Genomic DNA, 17439 nt, shown 5'->3' with positions numbered 1-17439 from the left:
CTTCCTGTGCCATTTTCTCACAACGAACAACACGGTGAAATGTTTCCTACTTTGTACTTCCTCTAACAGAATTACGTTGTCCAACCAATGTCGGCGGTTCTGGGCCCACGTTACGGGCTCAATATATGAATACTTACCTTTTCACAAAACATAACCGAAACAAAGAACTCTCTCCCAGTAGAAACTAATGAACATTCCTCATGTCAGTCCTTCGCAAATTAGACAGGACATTCTCAGAATTGAAGTCCAAAGGGATCGACAGTATAAATAGTGAATTTATTAAGCAAACTAAAATTATCCTGCCAAACATTGCACATATATTTAATTATTTCCAAGTGACTCGTAGTTATGGAAAGGTGCCATTGTACCTCTTCCCGAAGAGGTAAGTCACTACCGTCCAGTAAGTATACTCACAGCTCCTAGAATACATCGTACACCATCAACTTCTCAACTCCTTCACGAACACGAGTCTGGCACAATCACCTGCCCTTCTTAAGGTTACAGATGATGTAAGAAGGATAGAAGGCAATTGGCTATTCTATCTCCTATTCACTTCAGTAAAGCTTTCGACTCTGTTGACACAAACATAGTGCTTCACACATTACACAAGCTCCATCTCACAAAGAAGTCTCCTGAGGAGGAACTGATAGATTCACGAACATTCTTCAACAGCGTAAGGTCCCAAAATACGAAATTAAAGTTAAGATAAAATTTAACAAGGTTATATTTTCTTTCCAAGATTGAGAAATAACAAATAGAACAGGTACTCAGTAGCCGAAACACAATTCGAAAATGTACAATTACAATGATTACAGGATTTGGGCTCCGAGAGCCAGACACATAATTCTTTGTTAAATTTCTTTCAGTTATTGTTTATGTTGGCAATATTAACCCCTTCCTTCCGCCAGGTTTGAATTTAGCCAATCCCGAATTTCTTTAATTAATTTATGACCAATCTGGTGTACGCTTCAACTTGGATATGTTGCTTAACCCTAGCCAATAAAATTCTTGTGAGAGGGTGTTCTAATTCCTGAAACGCCTCGAACTTTCCGCGAGGGTTTATAAACTGCTGATTTTCGGGTTTTCAGGCCACTTCAGTAACATCTATCAGTGCATAAAGTACGTAGCAGGGGGCGGGAAGCGCCTCTTTCTTCGGGCAGCAGTTCAGCCACCAGGTAATGGCCGTTTAATAACTTCTTTTCTTGTCAGCTCAGCAGTTTAACTCTCGGGGTAGGTCCGAAGCCTTTCCACCATTTAACTTTTCCCCTAAAATGTAAAGACACTTAGTATCTATTCTATCTTTTAAACTACATATTGGGATAGAGAGTGCTTAACCCTCTCGAGCTCCCACTCATATTGCATTGAGGTGAACTTATTTTCACAACCGTTTCTTCCTTAACGTAACGTAAATTGTTTCCTTCTAAAAGTCACCTCTTTAGTATGGGATTAGCCCTTGCAGTAACGACCTAGTGCCAAGTAGGTTTTATATAAAGTGTATTAGGAGTGCAAGAACGCCTCCTCTTAAGTTGGTATTTTAGAGGCCATATAATATATCTGTTTCTTCTCTAAATAGGCCTCAGTAGGTTGGGTATTTTTACCCCTGTGTATGTGTCCTTGGAGGACAGCTTGAAGGTGGAATTTGGTGTGGCCTTTGATAGGCTTGAACTTAAGAGCGGGTCGCTCTTTCTTAAAATTTGTTTCTGTATGCCTCGAGGAGGCTTTACTGTGTAACTGGGAGCAAGAGCTCCAGGGCATGATTGGGGTTTTCTGCCCCTTTGTTGAAACTTGTATAGCGTAAGGTTGGGCTCATTGCTCAAGAATTAGGTGTCTGGCTCTCGGAGCCCAAATCCTGTAATCATTGTAATTGTACATTTTCGAATTGTGTTTCGGCTACCGAGTACCTGTTCTATTAGTTATTTCTCAATCTTGGAAAGAAAATATAACCTTGTTAAATTTTATCTTAACTTTAATTTCGTATTTTGAGACCTGTTCACCTCCGCACCTTCTTTCACCTCTGCTGTTCCACAGATACCTCGGAACAATAATAATAATAATAATAATAATAATAATAATAATAATAATAATAATAATAATAATAATAATGTTATTGGGTTACGACTCACTAACTACTCTTACAATTTTCGAGAACGGCGAGATACTGTAATTTAGTCTCGCGGGAGTTCTTTTACGTGCCAGTAAATATACTGACGTATTTGAGCACCTTCAGACTGAACCAGGATAGAGCCTGCCAAGTTGGGCGCAGAAGTCCACCGCCTTCAGAAGACTGGCGGAAACAATGAACACAGAGAATCAAGGGGAAAATGCTGCCTCCGTGTAAAATGTGAAAAGGCGAAGAGAGAGAAGCTTTAACTTCTAGTCATAGAATTCGTCTTCACGATGCTTTTGGATCTGCTCCAGAGGGAGTGCATGGACCTAATTAAGCTGTTGTAGTTGAAGGGTTTGGTGCAAGATAGGGGTGCCTACATGTTTTCAGGGGTCATCAAACAGTTATTTAAAACTACCTAAGACTTGGATAAGTTTTGATGATTATTTTTCAATTTCCTACATTCAACCGAGCAGCCTTAGTTCGGAATGTAATTAACACTTTTTCGTACGTTTGCAGTATTTAGCCGGTTTACAGCTAGCTACAAATTTCCCATTAACTTCTGTATACTCTTGACCTTTGACACGTTGTATCCTCTCGATGGTTTAGAAGAAGTACAACTGGATAGTCATTATCTCTTAACATTAAACAGAAAAAGATGAAGAAGAGTCCGGCACTTCGAAGAATGAAGGTTTACGAAAAAGATAAGGAAAGACTAACACCGCCGGGGCTTGAAAAGAACAATACTTTATAAGGGACGTTGGATACGATGGATCAAAGAGAGGAACCTGTCATAAGTAAGTGAAAGTAATTGCAGGCTCAGCTAAAGACATCCTTGTCGTCAGCCCGCCCCCCAGATTTCTGGATCCCCTTTTCGACACGTTTTACGACAGGCAGATGAATTCCACCGCTCACACCCACAGGGAATCCAGCAAACCTGACCCCACACACAGGTAAGCTGGATATTGCCTTCTTATTATCTTTCAACCCTATGATGTGGCATCAGTGATGTCCTGACGTAGACATCACACAAGACACCTGTTGCAGGTGGATTGATAATTCTTCTATTCATCACCGAATGGTCTCATCGTTAAATCTTGAGCCCAGTGGTTACACGAAAACTGCAGAAACCATCGGCGGTGATTTGAAGAGGCGCACAACACCGAATGAGAAGTACGGTAATTTGCCATTGCTTTCCTCACTGGACCGCATCACAACCGGCCGTATGAGTAGCACCTTTCATAACACTCGAACACTACAATCTTGTTCCAAATCTCATTACTGAGCACCGCTCACCTTTTGCATTGTCACAGCTATAAATGAGACTGGGCCCGCCCTCGCGGTGCAGAGTTAGCGTGCCTGCCTCTTAGCCGGAGGCCCCGGTTTCGATTCAAGGTTAGGCCAGGAATTTTTATCTGGATATGAGGACTGGTACGAGGTTCACTCACCCTATGTGATTGCAGTTGAGGAGCTATCTGACGGTGAGATAGCGGCCCCGGTCCTGGAAAACTAAGAATAACGGCCGAGAGGATTCGTCGTGCTGATCACACAACACGTCGTAATCTGACGGCCTTCGGGCTGAGCAGTGGTCGCTTGGTAGGCCATGGCCCTTGGAGTTTGGGTTGGTTTATAAATGAGACCGAAAGGGCAAGGGGTTTGAAGGAAGTGGCCTGGCCTTAATTAAGGTACAACTGCAGCATTTGCCTGGCGTGGAAGTGTGAAACCACGGAAAATCATCTTCAGTTTCGAACCCACTATGTGCCGAATGTAAGCTGATAGCTACATGCGGCCTTGCTCGTTGTGCTACATTTTACTATGGCCTGTACCAAGAGAGAGATCAAAATTATATTACATCCATCAAATAATGAGCGGCTAATTTTAATAGTAAACAAGTTAATAGGCGTACGTACGGGCGTGTTGACGGTAAACCAGACACAGTAGGGCTGATGATATGAACAATTACACTGGAGTAAACTGATCACGCAATTAGTCCCCTATTGCTTTTATAAATGCGAAACCAACTAGCAATTGGCGAGCAATTCATCCTGGTAAAATGAAATATACAGTTTGATGTGGTGGACTGTATATGTCGAACCCTTATCCTTTTTCTGTACGTGGTCTTGTATGAAGTGAGATGAATCTTCGTAGTAATTTTTACGACCGGATGCCCTTCCTGACGACAATGAGATGAGATGAGATGAGATGAAAGGAATGACGTGATATATGATAGCAGGAAGGGAGAGGGTATTACTTGGTGTCGGCAGATAGCCTATTGCTGTCGAATGATAATAAAGGGTTTATTCTTTCCAGATTCCAAGGGACAGCTGCTAGGATATTAGTCTTGTCAAATGATATTCCGCTTGTCTCGTAGGAATGCTTGGCTACCGCTGAAATATCTGTGTTTAGATTCTTGATGTGACGGATATATTCTTTTAGGCGGGTGGAGAACAGACGTTTTGTTTCACTAACATAACACGTTCGGCAGCTACATTCAGAAGCCTGTAGTTCGGTGTGCCTTTTACTGGTGGTAGATAACGGGCTAGCTTCCGGTGTGGTTTATAGATGTATCTTGCCGATCCCGTCTGTATTGTATTTAATGTATCGCTGTTTTCGGGCGGGTCCGTTCTCTTTTCCCGTTGTTTTCTTCTACGGTGGCCTTTTCTTTGTTTTCTTCGGATTTTCTAAAGACTCGTCGGATGTTATTGAGCGAGTAGCCATTTCTCGTGAGGGTTCTTGTGAGGTCTTCTTCCTCTTTTTTGAGGTGTTCTCCGTCCGATATCGCTATGGCCCTGTTAACCAGTGATGTTAGAACAGCCTGATTTTGTAATGGGTGATGATGAGACGAGGCGTGCAGGTATCTGTCTGTGTGTGTGAGTTTCCTGTCGGAAAACTGTAGGTAATGTACAGAAAACAACAACACGGTTCAACCCGGAAAATAAACTAAATAATTCTATACACCATGGAAGCTTCACTTCTAAAATGTCTTTCGTTTTTGGCCATCCATCAACAGTTGCTAATTTTTGATGATCACCAGCCATATGGTTGCTAGGTGACATTGCCTGGTCATCACATGATCACGCTCCCTTCACTTAAGCCAGTGAATATTTACCTTTGGGGACACGTACAGTCTGTCGTGTATTCCACCGATGTTGATTATGAACCTCTTTGTCATTATATTCCCTCTCTATGAGGGAAACATTCCTAAAATTTTGCCCTTAAGTTTGGATACGCCCGATATAAGTCGAGCATAGAATATGATTCGAAACCTTTTGTAATGTTTCAAAATTCGTGCACTTTGTTTCTTCTGTCCTATCTAGAGTAAGGTCCATTATTCAACAATTCATACATCATGGATCGAAATTTACATTCTGAGGATGGTCTGGAGCAAATTACGAAATCATGACATTTCTACCCTGAGTGTGGTACGAATGTAACTAATATCTATCACAGTCAAAATAAGTAAATAATTTATCACTTGTACTTTTTCTCCGTAACACGAAAAAGAACAGAATTTGTTGGGCTTAGAACGGGAGAGTGCAGTACAGTTACCCTCTTAGTAGCCTCTTACTACATGCAGGGGTACAGATAATGCATCCTCTGACTTCGCGCTTAGGGGAGATAAGGAATTCCAATGGATCGTTTATGAATTCTGAGAGAAGGAAGCACGTTCTAGACTCATAAATGTAATACTAGTAGTAGCAGTGTGCTTGTTTCTTATTTCAAGACCCCGGGTTCGTTTTCCTGCTAGTTCAAGGATTTATATTCTGTACTGAGGATAGAACAGGGTTCACTTGAAACAAGCTCTTAGTCACAGGAAGAAAGCGCAGAGTGAGGAGATGGCGCTAGTGTGCACAGACCAACAGTGGCTGTCGTGGTTACAATTATGTCGGGAAATTAATTACTTTTATTCGAGATAGACCAAGAGCATGTTCCTTGTACTCTTTACCGGTTATGAGCTGAATAGCGGAGTTAAAGACCTTTAAGGTGCTAATGGTACATCACATGAAGAATATTGATCTTTGGACGTTCAAATTGCCATGCCTTAAAAACTGTTTTCCGAATTTTCAAACCTCAGATCCTCATATTCGCCACCTGTATAGGTATTCGCTGTAATGTCAATTGTATTTGTTAATCTGTCTACAAAACGTGACCAGAATATCGGTCGACACGTACACTCACTACGGCCTGTATCGTCTCGTTTAATCTATAGCTGTCCCATTCAGCTGAGACCAGAATAGGGAATGTATCACTTATAGTTCGCTAGAAACAGGCAGGCTTAATTAGTGACACACAGTGACGACAAAACGACGCCAATAAGAGCACCTTTCCTTTGGTAGCTCTTACATGGCTCTGCACTGTGGCATGGGACGCCCGTAGCAACAGCTCCGGTGTATGGCAATGATCAAATGGCACGCTGCCATTCGAGAGTAATCCCTAACACATACAGTAGTTGGCCGCTACACGCTGCGCTCCGTGTGTGTGTAGTGTTGTACTGAACAGTATAACTGTACTGTAAACGAGTCTAATAACTGTGATAGTTAACTGTAATTCAAATGATTTCATTGTGTAACTATGCAGAAAACATCACATATAAAAATACCTTGAAATGTACCTTCGAACGCGACAACCGGCCTTCGGCATGAAAAACTCATGAATGGATCCAACACTTCTTGAAACTCAGTGAGGACCAGATAGAAATGATTCAGTTGGACAACCTAGAAAATGCCGCCTTCATCAATGTAATATCAACTACTCTTTTTGAATAATAATAATGCTATTTGTTTTACGTCCCACAACTACTCTTTTACGGTTTTCGGAGACGCCAAGGTGCCGGAATTTAGTCCCGCAGGAGTTCTTTTAAGTGCCAGTAAATCTACCGACACGAGGCTGGCGTATTTGAGCACCTTCAAATACCACCGGACTGAGCCAGGATCGAACCTGCCACGTTGGGGTCGTCAGAAGGCTAGCGCCTCAACCGTCTGAGCCACTCAGCCCGGCACTCTTTTTGAAAGACTGGTTTATAACTATCAGGGTACACACAATATGACCTTACAGGATGGTCGGATAGGGAAGGTTAAAATCAGTGATGCGGAAACAGTACAGAAAACGGTCCGAGTGTCAAATGTACCGCCAGAAGTCGCGATAGAATCTTTTAACTCGATGCTTAGTAAATACGGCAAAATTATCGAGCACAGGAGAGAAGAATGGTCTCAGCAATATGCCTTCAGAGTACATAATGGTATAAGTGCTTTTCGAATGGAAATTAACACATCTATTCCATCTTTCATTTATATTGAAGGGTAACGTGCGCAAATTATTTATGATGGGCAAGTGCGTACATGTTTAGCCTGTAATTCCACTACTCATTTGCGACCAGAATGTCCCTTACGTCAGACTAGGTTAGCCGAGAGGAGGCTGGTCAACACTGCAGCTGGTACAGGTGACTCAAGTGGGTTAGCGACTAGTCCACCGCCAGTAACCTTGACTGACAACACAGCGACCCCAACTCAGCCCGGCGAAGTGCGGAACATAAACAACACACAAGTTCGTGTCGACAGTAGTGTATCCCATTCCCATAATTCCTTTCCGTCATCAACAACTGAACTCACTGGCGACCATGCAACTTCTTCCCAGGCTACTGATATTTCCATCCCATCCTCTAATCGAGATAGGGAAATGTCTCAATTACCTGTTGATACGGAATCAACTTCTGATCCTCTTCACTCTAGCACCAACCTTCCTGTATGCACTCCTTCTGTACCTACCGCCCAAGGGAATAATATACGTCTGTCGGACCTGATGGGCACTGATCAAGTAGCAGAACAGCGAGGCAGTAACATAGCACAGCCCCACCAAAGCCAGCATAACTTCTTGCGTACGCCTCGGAAAAGTGTTGAGCGGATGGAAGACAACCCTAAGTCACATAAAAAATAGTTTTAGGTGTAGGTGATTTTTGCAGTCGACCAAAATGTTTATCAATCTCATGTTTCTATCGTTGCTCTGTCTTCTTGTTATGCCTGCAGTTCTAGCGACTTTCGCCACTCTTAATATAAACGGAGTGAGAAGCGACACAATGTTGGGTCTGTTGGGACGTTTCTTAAAGGGGTATGATGTTGATATTCTTTTGTTACAAGAAGTGAACAGCAGTCATTTAGGCTATTTATTTAATTATGATTATGTAGTAAACATTGATGATAGTGCTCGAGGAACTGCTATTGTGTATAGGGAAGGGATTAACCTAACAGACATTACAATGGACCACACGGGAAGAATATTATCAGCCACCTTTAATAATAACACGATCATTAACGTGTACAGTCCATCTGGTTCCCTGTTTCAACAGGAACGGAATTCATTTTTCACTCAGGACGTCCTACCACATATAGCGACACCGAATACTGTTCTTCTGATGGGCGACTTCAATTGCATTTTACAACCCCGTGCCTCAACAGGTGTTTTTAACTTCTGCCCAGGACTGCAGATGCAGAATGCAGTTGGCTGATGTCTGGGAGCCACTTTATGCTCCTCGTGTTGAAAATACATTTTGCCGCAGTGATACAAAATCTAGGCTAGACAGAGCGTACATCTCTGCAACAAAGGCAAATATTCTAGAATACTGCAGAGTCGTACCAGTTGCATTCAGCGATCATCATAGCGTAATCTCCACGTTAAACTTTGCCAGATTACCCATTTCTCAGCCAGGAAGGGGGATTTGGAAAATTAACAAACATTTTTTAGGGCTGCGGAAGATGTTCAGCGATTTAGTGTTACGTATCATCAGTGCAAAAGCAGTCTTTCGCGTTATAGGAATATTATGGACTGGTGGATGAAGAAATTGAAACCGGCCATGAAATCAGTGGCAAGGAACATAGATTATGAACACCGGCGGGAACTTCATTCTAGTCTAGAATTCTATGAGCGGGAAATGTGCGATGTACATTCCAAAAAAAAAATTGTGGAGAAATGTGTTGAATGAAATGAAAACAGTTAAACAGACCATCTTACGACTCAAAGAGCAAAATTTACAACGTCTTCAGCAACACGTTAAAAGATCTTCCCTCTTGGACAAGGAAAGGATATCTTTACACCACGTAGCAAAGATGCGTAAATCTGCTAAGCGACAATTTATACAGCAGTGGATAGGCTCTCAGGGGAACATTCTTAACTCCAAAGATGAGTTGCTCCGCGAGGGTGAACGATACTTCCACGAAATGTTTGCAGACGATGACGAGTCTGGCATAGGTGTGGACAACATGCTTTCCCTTGTAGAAACATACGTCGGTGAAGAAGATCGCTCCTTCTTCATGAGACCTATCACCAAAGAGAAATTAGAACAGGTTCTCAAGAAAGCTGCTCCTAATAAGACGCCCGAAATGGATGGCTTCCCTTATGAATGGTACAAATGCTTCTGATCTATGATTGGAGATGACCTCACCCAAGTTCTTAACTGCGCATTCTGTGCAGGATTTCCGCCCGCTTCTACGGAAGGCATTATTACACTACTGTTTGTAGAAAGTGAAACAATCAGAAGCAAAGGTCTGAAATACACCAAAATCAGAGGACCTGTAGAACAATGGAGCCATAATAAGTGATTTAAATTGCAGAGAGATGGCGTGTGCGTAGGGCCAGCAGTGGCCTTCTGTGTGTGACCGGCCACGGCAGTGTTACGCAACGCTCAGTCAGTGCGGAGCCGTCATGTGAAGTGGAAACGTGTACCTAAGTGCCACTATGCCTCGCCGACATCACAGGAGGGAATATCAGCATGTGAGTGTTTCGAACGGGGCAGAATGATAGGGCTCCGGGAGATGACCGCCATCTTGTCCGCTTGGACGTAACGAACAGAACAGCTTCGTCCACGGTGTTGGCTGGACGTTGGAGCACCGCAACTGGTGTGGGGATGTCTGCATCGGCGGTTCGACGCCGTCTTCTGAGGGCCGGACTGGTGGCACGCATGCAATTCCGCTGGCTTCCACTGACCAGCAACCACCAACGCCGTAGACTGCAATGGGCACGTGAACACCGACACTGGCGTGCTGAGTGGCAAATGTAGTGTTATCGGACGAATCCCGCTTCAACTTGTCCTACAGTGATGGCCGCATACGCGTTAGACGCTGCCGTGGTGAACGCCATCGGGCAGACTGTATTGTTGAGCGGCCAAGTGTGATGGTTTGGGGCGCAATTGCCTATAACATACGATCTCGCCTCCTACATCTTGAGGGCAACCTGAACACCTACCGCTACATCAGGGAGGTTTTACAGCCCGAGGGACTGCCTCTCCTGCAGGCCGTTCCAGACGCCATATTCCAACATGACAATGCCCGGCTGCATGCGGCAGGAATGTGCAAACCTTCTTCGAAGGACTACGGATACTACTGCTTCCCTGGCCTGCCCGTTCGCCGGATATGTCACACATTGAACATGTCTGGGATATAGCCGGTTGGCAACTTGTTCGTGCAGGTCCTCCTGCAGCCATTGCTGATGATTTATGGACGCGCCTACAAACCTCGTGACAGAGTATTCCCCAGCAGCATATTCAGGCGCTCTTTGATTCCATGCCACGACGTCTAGCGGCTCTGATTGCAGCGCGTGGTGGCCATACGCCGTACTGAATTTCCACGGTCACCGCGCATGTACAGTTCTGTAATTGTAATAATTTGTGTCTTGTCATATCCCTAATATGTGGAATAAAGTGCATTGTGATCCCAGCTCTCGGTCTTGCTGCTTCACTTTCAACAAACAGCAGTGTATAATGATTCCGAAGAAAGTAAGGTGCCGATATGTGTCGGATTATAGACCATTAACTGTCCTAAATACTGATTATAAATGATTTGCTAAAGTGGTACCTAATAGAATAAAACAGATTATTCCTACACTGATTGGTACTGGGCAAACGTGTGGGGTTCCAGGTAGGACTATTATGGATAATTTGTTGGCAGTCCGAGACTTAATTCTTTATTATTCTGTTTTTCCTGAAGAGCATGCTGCAATTGCAAACATAGATTTCAGCAAAGCCTTTGTCAGGATTTCGCATAATTATCTTTGGAGAATACTAAGTCATCTTCGTTTCCCTGAACAACTTGCAACGACCTTGAAGCGCATGTAGCTTTCGGCTACATCACGGCTGCTGATCTACGCCAAGGATGTCCACTGTCAATGTTGCTCTTTATCTTAACCATGGAACCTCTTATCCGGAGACTGTACAGCACTCTGAATGGCCTTCGTTTAAACAGTGAACACTTTACATTGCGTGATTATGCAGACGATTTGACGTTACTCCTTACCGATGGCGATGACCTAACAGACGTGCATCGTGTGCTGGTGGATGACAGATGCTCTCTCTGTGATTCTACAGACACCTTGGTTCACCGGATTACTACGTGCCTAAATGCTACTGTCATATGGAAATGGACGTTGAAAGTTATCAAAAAATACAGGGTACAGAGTCTGATAATTCTCTCCAACAAGCGATTCTGCAATTTGACTTTTCGCAACGATCTAGCAAGAGGAGGAACGCAGCCCTATGGTTTCTAGCTGCTGCCATTCATTACAATCTTTCTGGCTATAAGCAACCAATGTTCCTCACACTCACCAGCTTTCTGGATCATCTGAGGAAGGAACGATGGAGACTCTCCCGACATCAACAGCTTGATACAGCCTTTGGTCGCCATCTATATCACTTTTGATCTTTGATCAACACAATGGATGTCCTCCGGTCTTGGTTCATTTGGTACACATGTTTCAGTTGGCTAACTAGGAAAGTCTCATCAGTGAGGGAACATTCCAGCTATGAGGTGACCAACTTCCTCAGACAGTGTCCATTGCCACCGAACTGTATCTTATGAGTGTTTTACATACGTTTGTAAGTTTTTGTTGCCAAACTATTTGGATGAACTTATGTTTACACATTTCAAATCCAATTATATAAAAAACAAAACTTTTATGAACGTTTCAGAAAAATTGGTATAATAGTACTTCTGAACTAAATATAACCAACTGTAATATTAAAAAGTTCAAAATAAATTATTTAGTTAAAAAGCTCTAACTTTCAAGGCTATTTTCCTATAAAGAAAACACCCAAAATCATGGCGGATTCCCTTAATATATCTGGTGGGGACAAAATTTGTTCGTATCGCCATTTAGAACGCCTGGAAGATATGCATAGCCACTTAACGGCTTGAACGGACAACTTCCGCCTTAACTCGTGGCCATTCCAGTGCAAGGACGCCTGTGTTATCGCTCTCTAGAGCGGGTTGTGGCCTACCCAGGGTGATTATTCCCTCTGTAGAGATTACAGTGGGAACGGACTTATGTCTCCGCCAGATATCATCTGAAATGTTATTTGTTACCAGTGCTTCGTTTCACTTCGGCCCCTTGACTGAATGGTCAGTGGGGGTCACAACCTTCATCTACGCTCTGCACGTACCACTACCATTTACCAGAGAAACGCGTAAGGAAGGACGACCTTACCAGAATGTGGGACAAACGATCAACAGAAGGAGAAGGAGTCTTTTGCTTCATTTTAAGGGCTTTTTGGCTTCATAGTTAAAATCTCAGAACTCTTACAACCTTCTGAATCCGTTGGTGGTTACAATGGCAATTGTTTAATGGACAAAACCAGAGTACTTTTAGCATTTCACAGTACTGCTCCTTAGGAACATTCTTCTCTCTCCCGTCTGTGTTTGGCAGCAGACACTCGTCAGTTTGTTAAACTTGAAAGGAAAATTTAGTACACTTTTGTTGCCTTGCACGATGCATTTACAAAGCATTTTGATTATTACTTCAATGAGGTACAGACTGAGAAATAAAACTGTGCGTGTACGCCTTCAGTGCCCCCGCAGCCTGCCAATCAGACTTATACTGTTCGCTGAGTGCTCTGTGATCAAATGTATTATTGAACGCCAACTACGTTTCAATGCGCTATTTTGTACAAATAGATTCACTTTGGTGCCATAAGATGATACAACTGTAGAAATGTGCATATTTGATTGGTTTAAATTTCTGATGATATTAATACTGCATGTTTTCAATAAATAGTCTATTAAATTTCTAGGCTTCATTTCTTCCAGTACTGTCACATGGACTTGGTCAACTGCGCTCCAAAGTCCTTTAAGTACATCAGCAAAGAGAAAGCAATGGTAATAAATCTATTCCATAATTGAGGAAGTAATGAGCTGCAGTTTGTCGTTGGGGAGCAGTCAGCAGGGAAAACTGCCCGCTGTCCGGAAATTGCTCATCATTGTCTCCACCCTTCGTCCGGACACGATCTCTGGAGACTTTTCTATCACGCAAAAATAACTCGCATGACCTCTACATTCTAATGTTCTTGAGTCATCTTAGTGGCGATCGCAACATCGTGTCCTGTAATTAGAAATAAGTTTGCTCCTCTTTCACTTCCTGCTCTATCGTGGAACATATCTTAGTAAATTTAGTACTGAATTTAGAGTTGAAAATCAAATAGGAATTTGGAAAGGAAATCACAATCCAAGAAGAAGAAATAAAAGCTCTGAGATTTGCCGATGATATTGTTGCTTTATCTCAGACTACGGAAGATCTAGATAAATTGCTGAATTGGATAAGAATTCCGTGATGAAAATAAATAAGTCCAAAAAAGAGTAATGGAGTGCAGTCGAACGGAGTTACGTGATGCAAATATTGTAATATTAGATTAGGAAATGAAGTCTTAAAGGAAGTAGATGAATATTGTTATTTGGGTAGCAAAATAACTAAAGATCGTATAAGTAAGGAGGATATAAAATGCAGATAAGCAAAACAAGGAAGTACTTTCTTAAGAAAAGAAATTTACTCACATCGAAAATTGATGTGAGAATTAGAAAGATATTTCTGAGGACTTTTGTCTGGAGCGTGGCATTGTATGGAAGTGAAACATGGACAATAACTAGCTTAGGAAGAAGGAAAATAGAAGCATTTTAAATGTGGCGTTACAGAAGAATGCTGAAGGTGAGATGAGTAGCTGGAATTACGAATGAAGAGATACTGAATCGAATTGATGAGAGGAGATTGATTTGGCTAGATTTGACCAGAAGAAGAGATAGAATTAATGACACATCTTAAGACACCCATGATATGTTCAGTTGGTTTTTGAGGAAAGTGTAGGCCTAAGTGGTAAGAACTATAGGGGTACACAAAGGTATGAATATGACCTAGAACAATTGTAAAATTCAGCAGTTATGTTGAAAGCCAACGGCCGTGGCCGTGTTGAAACACCGCATCCGGTGAGATCTCCGAAGTTAAGCAACATTGGGCGTGGTCAAGATTTGGATGGTCTACCACGCGTTGTTGGTGGAAGGTAAGGGAACGGAGGAGCGGAAAGGAACTGGCCACACCACTGTACGTAAACTCCGGCTCAGGCACACCTCTGCGGAGATTCGGACCTTCCTTCGGGAAGAATACACCCTTACCTTACCTTATGTAGAAATGAAAAGTTTAGCACAGGATAGGGTGGCATCGAAAGCTGCATCAAACCATTCTATGGACTGATAACTCAGACAACAAGAACATCTAGTAATTTGAAAAATACTACGCATATTGTAACATGTATTGTCCTCTAATGTGGAATCATTGATGCATACACCTGTTGACTGTGGTATTACGGCTATTGAAACATCTGTGCAGATGCAATTTAGGTACACTTTTCTCATAACTTGACTAAGATTTTAAGACGAAACTCTACGAGCTTCTTTAATACGCCCGTATCGATATACCGCAAAAAGAATTAAATTTCAGATAATAGTAATTACTGTCAATACGAAGCGTATATATTTTGCACCTTTTAAAGGAACAAATTACACATTAATTGAGTAGCTTTCCTCTGTTGGCATAAACGTCCAGTGAGAGAATTTTAGGAACAAGGTAAATACGCGTAAATAATTTCAGTACTATAGCATTAGTAGTTCATGAGGAAAATTGACCTAACAGCCAGATTTATACCTTTTCGGTAAATCCTTCTACCTCTGCTTCTTAAGATGCTGTCTCCATACGGAGGTCGGCCATCCACGTAGGCTGCTCTGATCTTTGCATTTTAATGAGCCATTACTATGTGAATTTGTAGAGATATTCTTGAGGATCTCGAATGCAGTGGTTTCCCGTTTCCTTCTGCACCCTGATGTCTTTGAACAAAGTTATTTCCTCCACCTTTAGAGATAATTTCTTGTCCCCAGGACAAAGAATGCCCTAAACTATACCTGCTTATCCTCTCTGGGAGACTGTTGTACTTGGTATAGGGGGGTCTCCTTATACCGGGAGATGTTCGGTCCCTAAGCAGTTTGCCCGCTCTAAGTAAGGGCAAGAGGTGTACATTATCTCTGTGGCCTAGAGAAAGGAAATCAACACCAATGTAAACGTATGTACATGAAATTCAGAACAATCGCACCCCATATGTCTGTGGTCCTTCATGTATCTCACCAACTTATTCCTTTCCAAATTTTCTCCTCCTTAATCATTTGTCTGACTGTAGGAAGGTCAATATCCCGAAGTGTCACATTCAATGAGTCCACAACTTTCGGTCTACTGCTGGCACCAACATTAACAAATTACAGAGTCCATCACAAGCAACTGAATTGTTTTGGGGACAACAACGACTGGTTTTGGCAAACTTTCCCATATTATGTTGTAAAAATTTTCGTTCGAACTTTGCGTTTTACCATGCAAGCATTTTGAGAGTAAGGAAGGTTTTACAAGATCCCTAAATATAGGCTAATGCTTCAACTACATTATAACGTGTAAGGTGGGTAAGAATAAAGTACAGAAACAGTTCATCCAGAAATTTAATTATGGAGCATTCAATTTACTTCAGTATTCATGGGCGTGCCAATCCCATAGGTAAATTTAAATGCCATTTAAGGGACTTTAATCAATCAAAGACTATACAAATAATATAATGCTCACTCACGAAAGCCTCCTATTTTACAGTATTTCAAACAAAAATTATAAATTCACTTTGTTCATGTTGGTTATATATGTGTAGTTTGTGTCGATAGTTTAGCGCTTACTCTATTACCTGCCGCGCTTGGAGACCCGCGTTCGTTTCCGGATATTCAGGAATGGCAGTAGGGATGCTATATGCTTAAAATAGTAATTCCTAGATACCGAAACTTCAGGCAGTAATAGGTTAAATTGCAAACTACTTTGGTTAGTGTTACCTAGTCGCTCTTCGGTGATGTGGCAAGAGTAAGATAAACTCTAGGGGTTGTGATGGCTCATAGCAGGACTGTTAGAGTGAACTTGTTACTCCTTGCAGTAAGTTTTCATTCTCACCTCTGTCCGACTCGTCTGCTGAATGGTCAATGTACTGGCCTTCGGTTCAGAGGGTCCCAGGTTCGATTCCCAGTTGGGTCGGGGATTTTAACCTTCAATGGTTAATTCCAGTGGCTCAGGGGCTGAGTGTTCGTGGTGTTCTCAACATCCCTGCAACTCACACACCACACATAACACTATCCTCCACCACAATAACACGTAATTACACATGGCAGATGCCGCTCACCCTCATCGGAGGGTCTGTCTTACAGGGGCTGCACTCGGCTAGAAATAGCCACACGAAACTAATTAATTCTCACCTCTAAATGCCTATAATTCCAGTCTCTATTAATTACAGCTTTCCTTCGTTGAGGTGTGCTCGCCACCTCGAGACGACGTAAGCATCCCACAGGTACTCTCAGTGTACGGAGCCATAGTAACATCAGCTCAATAGTGGCAACGTTACAGGGAGAAAAGTTAGTTCAGTCTTCTTATTAAGTAAAGAATTATCGCACTTATGCCTTTAATCCTCACTACAATCCTAAGAATAATTGACCGGGCGAGTTGGCCGTGAGCGTAGACGCGCGCGGCTGTGAGCTTGCGTACGGGAGATAGTAGGTTCGAATCCCACTATCGGCAGCCCTGAAAATGGTTTTCCGTGGTTTCCCTTTTTCCACACCAGGCAAATGCTTGGGCTGTACCTTAATTAAGGCCACGTCGGTGCGACGTAAAGCCCCTAGCAAAAAAAATTGATATTGAATTGAATCGAATTTATTGATAATGATGATTTACATGCCACTGAGGCTGAAAAGCCCCTTTATGTAGCGTCTCCTTATAACACAACACAGGTTTAATGAGAGATATGAGAACGTAATCTTCTTCATTTTTCTTCTCACACCATGAGGTTTAAGGGATTTACTAGTGAAATACCCTTCAGTTTATGAGAGATGATTTATTTGAAGTTTAACTTGAAGATGACGGATGGAAGAGCCTCGAGGAACATAGAGGTCAACTCGTTCCGCAATGATGGTTAACATTGTGTTCTCCACCTGAATTCCTATTAAGGTTGATGATAACGTATC

At 42.4% G+C, this 17439-nt stretch overlaps 1 protein-coding gene across 2 annotated transcripts in view; it reads right to left on the bottom strand.

The window, feature by feature from the left end:
- The window catches only part of LOC136867495 (uncharacterized), a 743927-nt gene that overhangs the window by 488941 nt on the left and 237547 nt on the right, over positions 1–17439 (bottom strand). The window lies entirely within an intron of this gene.

The sequence above is a fragment of the Anabrus simplex genome, chromosome 3, assembly GCF_040414725.1.
Source record: "Anabrus simplex isolate iqAnaSimp1 chromosome 3, ASM4041472v1, whole genome shotgun sequence".
Classification (NCBI taxonomy): Eukaryota; Metazoa; Arthropoda; class Insecta; order Orthoptera; family Tettigoniidae; genus Anabrus; species Anabrus simplex.
Note: the sequence above shows the minus strand (reverse complement) of the source record. Positions and strands in the feature narration are given on the sequence as shown.